Source organism: Cebus imitator, unplaced genomic scaffold (assembly GCF_001604975.1).
Source record: "Cebus imitator isolate Cc_AM_T3 unplaced genomic scaffold, Cebus_imitator-1.0 Scaffold72, whole genome shotgun sequence".
NCBI lineage: Eukaryota > Metazoa > Chordata > Mammalia > Primates > Cebidae > Cebus > Cebus imitator.
Genome location: NW_016107387.1, coordinates 7,132,575 through 7,137,960, shown reverse-complemented (window position 1 = coordinate 7,137,960; position 5,386 = coordinate 7,132,575).

Below are 5,386 nucleotides of genomic sequence, written 5' to 3'. Positions count from 1 at the left end.
AAGAGCAAAACTCCGTCTCAAAAAAAAAAAAAAAAAAAAAAAAGGTTAAATTCTATGTCATGTGCATTTTACCACGATTTTTTATGCAAAAGGCAGTTTTAAAACATTACTGCAATAGGTGTTAAACCTTATTTCATATTTCTAGGAGTTTACTCTTTCACCACTTAGGAAGTTGGGTTCATGCCGGGCGAGGTGGCTCATGCCTGTAATCCCAGCACCTTGGGAGGCCCAGGGGGGCTGATCTCCTGAGGTTGGGAGCTGGAGACCAGCCTGACCAACATGGTGAAACCTGTGTCTACTAAAAATACAAAATGAGTCAGGCGTGGATGGCAGCTACTCGGGAGGCTGAAGCAGGAGAATCACTTGAACCCAGAAGGTGGAGGTTGCGGTGAGCTGAGATCGCGCCATTGCACTCCAGCCTGGGTAACAAGAGCAAAACTCCGTCTCAAAAAAAAAAAAGTTGGGTTTTTTTCTTTTTCGCTTGTTCCCAACATCGGGATAGCAGCGCCACCGTGTGGTCACAGCTGCGGATGCCAGTCTGCAAGGACAGAGACTCCCCTGCCAGCCAACTATTTTTTACAACAGGTTGAGCAGCCCTAACCCAGAAATCCAAAATCCGAAAGCCTCCAAAATCCAAAATTTTCTAAGCCACAAGTGGAAAATTTCACACCTGGCCTTCTGTGACAGGTTTCAATCAAAATGCCATTGAAACTGTTTCATGCACAAAATTATTTAAAATATTGTATAAAATCACCTTCATAGCCTGGACAACATAGCAAAACTCTGTCGCTAGAAAAAATTTAAAAATTAGCCAGGTCTGTGTGGCACGCCTGTAGTTCCAAACTACTGAGCAGGCTGAGGCAGGAAGATCACTTGTACCCAGGGGTTTGAGACGAGTGAGCTATGATCGCACCACTGCACTCCAGCCTAAGTGACAGAGCAAACCCTTGTCTCAGAAAAACATTTTTTAATTTGTTTAATGCTTTGCATGTAAGGTACATATGAAACTAAATAAATTTTGCGTTTAGACTTGGGTCCCATCCCCAACATAACTCATTATGTATATGCAAATATATTCCAAAAATTTTTTTTAATTCAAACTCCAAAACACTTCTGATCCCAGGCATTTTGGATAAGGGATACTTAACCTGCATTATGCTTCTCTCTAAGTAGCTGAAGTGAAACATTAAACAGTAAAAAGATTCTTTTTTTTTTTTTTTTGAGAGTCCTGCTCTGTGGCCCAGGCTGGAGTGCAGCGGTGCAATCTCAGCTCACTGCAACCTCCGCCCCCTGGGTTCAAGTGATTCTCCTGCCTCAGCCTCCCAAGTAGCTGGGATTACAGACTTACACCACCACACCCGGCTAATTTTTGTATTTTTAGTAGAGACAGGGTTTCACCATATTGGTCAGGCTGGTCTCGAACTCATGATCCACCCACCTCAGGCTTCCAAAGTTCTGGGACTACAGGTATGAGCCACTGTGTCTGGCCAAGACCATTCTTCTATAGCTAAGAGCACTAAATTATTCAGCTCCTGAGAACCATTTGACAACTCTTACCTCTCATTATCTTTCTTTTGCCAACTTTGAACTCATTCTAGCTTGAATCGCAAACACTTTCTAGTTCACATCTTAGAGTGGAAAAAGGCTTGTGAATCCTCTAAAGGTGCTGAGGCAGCTTGGCATGAGACGTTGATAGCTTCTGTTTCATCCCCAGATGTATTCAATGGAGTTCAGAAACGAGGGCAATTGCATTTTTAAGCTCCAGATTTAAAAGACTCTTTGAAAAATAGCTCTTTGAGTTTTACTTTTGACAGAAAGACTAAATGCAATCCACAGCCTCTCTGCCCTAACAGACTTGTGTGTTCCTTCTTGTTAGGCCTCCAAGTCCAGGCCTGGCCATTTTAGCCTTGGTGACCTGCACATACACCTCTGGAAAGTCCCCAGGAGCCAGAAAGTCTAAAGTAACCACAAATGACCAGGTGGCCACAGAAAGAAGTAAAACAACTTGTTCCTGCCTCAACTAATTGCTCTGCAAACCTGTACCCATTGTTCCTGTTCAGCCTTGCAAAATTTCCCCCAGACATTGGGTTTCTTAAGACTCCCACCCCGTAACTATGTAATCTACTGCACCCCCCCCGACTGCAACCGATACTCCCCACCCTTATGATCATGCCTGTTTGTAATAAATGACCCCTACCTTGTGATCATGCATCCCGTGACGCCTTTCCCTTCCCCAAGATAATTACCACCTCTAACTGACCACTTGCTCCAACCTGTAGAACCAACTCCTACCCCACCACCCTCTGCTGACGCCCTTTTCAGCCTCAACCTGCCTGCACCCAGGGGAATAACAGCCATGTTGCTCACACAAAGCCTGCCTGGTGGTCCCTGCACAAGCGGCACGCGTGACACTTCTCTCTCTTTTTTTTTGAGACGGAGTTTCCCTCTTGTTGCCCAGGCTGGAGTTCAGTGGCACAACCTTGGCTCACCAGCACCTCTGCCTCCCAGGTTCAAGCGATTCTCCTGTCTCAGCCTCCCAAGTAGCTGGGATTACAGGCATGTGCCACCATGCCTGGCTAATTTTGTATTTTTAGCAGAGACGGGGTTTCTCTGTGTTGATCAGGCTGGTCTCAAACTCCTCACCTCAGGTGATCCGCCCGCCTCAGCCTCCCAAAGTGCTGGGATTACAGGCATGAGCCACTGCGCCTGGCCGGATTGTTTTGAGATGGAGTCTCCCTGTCATCCAGGCTGGAGTGCATTGGCACAATCTTGGCTCACTGCAGCCTCCACTCCCCCAGGTTCAAGCGATTCTCCTGCCTCAGCCTCCCCAAATATAATAGCTGGGACCACAGGCATGATACCACACCCAGCCAGTTTTTGTATTTTCAGTAGAGACAGGGGTTTCACCATGGTGGCCAGGCTGGTCTCAAACTCCTGACCTTGTGGTCTGCCCACCTCAGCCTCCCAAAGTGCTGGGATTACAGGCGTGAGCCACCACGCCAGGCCCCGCAGCTTGATTTTGCAGGCTGCTCTTGGTTAGAAAAGAAATCATTTGGGGGCTGCTTTTTGCTAAAAGGGATGCCTTACGGAGGACTCTCTTATTGTCACCAACTGCCTAAGTGATTTCTTTTTAGGTCCTCTATTACTTTGCCAGGTCCACGGTGACTACAGCACAGCCACAGCAGGGGTGGCCTCTGGCTGAGTAGGACCCGTTTGCCGCAGCAGCATCTGGTGGCAATCGCAGAAACAAGAAGGCAGTAGAGGCCAGACACAGGGGCTCACACTTGAAATCCCAGCACTTAGGGAGGCTGAGACGGGCAGATCACCTGAGGTCGGAGGTTCGAGACCAGCCTGGCAAACATGGTGAACCCAGTCTCTACTAAAAATACAAAAATTAGCAGGGTGCGGTGGCAGGAGCCTACAATACCAGCTACTCAGAAGGCTGAGGCAGGAGAATCACTTGAACTTGGGAGCAGAGGTTGCCCTGAGCTGAGATTGTGCCACTGCTCTACAGCCTGGGCAACAAGAGTGAAACTCTGTCGCAGTAGAGGACGGAGCCTGTTGGTGGACTTAATGAATTCTCCGGATCTCTGTCTGCAAAAGGTCTGGTTCTTTTTTTTTTTTTTTGAGACAGGGTCTGGAGCGCAGAGGCACCACCGTGGCTCTCTGCAGCCTCGACCTCCCAGGCTCATGCAGTCTTCCAACCTCAGCCTCCCAAGCTCCCAAGTAGCTGCCACTACAGGCCAATGCCACCACACTCCCCAGGTCTGGCTCTTTTAAACTGCGAAAGTCTCCATATATTCTCCAAGAAATTGGGCAAGGGACTTCCCATTAATCTGGGCTTATGAGGACTTGAGCAATAACTTTGAATATTAAAAAGAGACATAACCTCACTTGTACCCCAAGCTGGTGAAGCCAGTCATGTGCGTGACAATTAACATGTCTTGTTTCCCCTCCTCCATTGCGTAGTAAGGAGACTGGCCATAAACCTCGCAGTGGGAGAGAAGAAGCTGGCTTCCAGCCTCCACTGTGCTGCAGCTGAATGACCTTAGTCAAGTCACTTAGGACTCACCCAGGCTGGAGTGCAATGGTGCAATTTTGGCTCACCGCAACCTCCACTTCCCGAGTTCAAGCAATTCTCCTGCCTCTGTCTCCCGAGTAGCTGGCATGCACCACTATACCTGGCTAATTTTTTATATTTTTGGTAGAGATGGGGTTTCTCCATGTTGGTCAGGCTGGTCTCGAACTCCCAACCTAGGTGATCCGCCCGCTTCAGCCTCCCAAAGTGCTGGAATTACAGGTGTGAGCGATCACGCCCGGCCTAGGACTCAGTTTCTTCAACTATAAAAATTTTTTGAGATGGAGTGCAGAGACCAGCTGGGTCGTGAAGACCCCAACCCAGGCAGCGCTGAAGGAATTAAGGAACAGACACAGAGATAGAGCACAAGGAGAGCCTCAGAGTCTGACTCACACATTTATTGACAGCAAGCAAGTGATAATCATCATTTAACTAAAAGGATTCTTCACAGGGAACAAAGCATTCTTTACAATGGCAAGAAATGGGCTCTGGCTCACTTATCTACTGCAGCTGGAACATGTCATGAAGGCACCTGTCGCTCATGCTATTGTTTATGGTTCAGCTCACTGCAACTAGGTTGGAGCAATTCTCCTGCCTCAGCCTACTGAGTAGCTGAAATTACAGGTGCCCACCATCACACCCAGCTAATTTTTGTATTCTTTTAGTAGAGACAGCGTTTCGCCGTGTTGGCCAAGCTGGTCTCGAACTCCTGTCCTCAGGTGATCTGCCCGTCTCGGCCTCCCAAAGTGCTGGAATTATAGGCGTGAGCCACTGTGCCCAGCCCATCTATTAAAATTATAATCATCTCACCTACCCAGTAAAGTCATTGGAAGGTTTGAGACAGAGTGTATGCAAAACACCGAGCAAGTAACAGACCCTCAAGTGAATGAGTTACAGCCTTCCTTCAAGACAGGCACCAGGCCTGTAATCCCAGCACTTTGGCAGGCTGAGGCAGGCGAATCACCTGAGGTCAGGAGTTCGAGACCAGCCTGGCCAACATGGAGAAACCCTGTCTCTACTAAAAAATACAAAATTAGGCCAGGCACCGTGGCTCACGCCTATAATCCCAGCACTTTGGGAGGCCGAGGTAGGCGGATCATGAGATCAAGAGATCAAGACCATCCTGGCCAACATGGTGAAACCCCATCTCTACTAAAAATACAAAAAAAGTTAGCTAGGCATGGTGGCGTGTGCCTGTAGTCCCAGCTACTTGGGAGGCTGGGGCAGAATTGCTTGAAATCAGGAGGCAGAGGCTGCAGTGAGCCGAGATCGTGCCACTGCACTCCAGCCTGGGCAACAAGAGCAAAA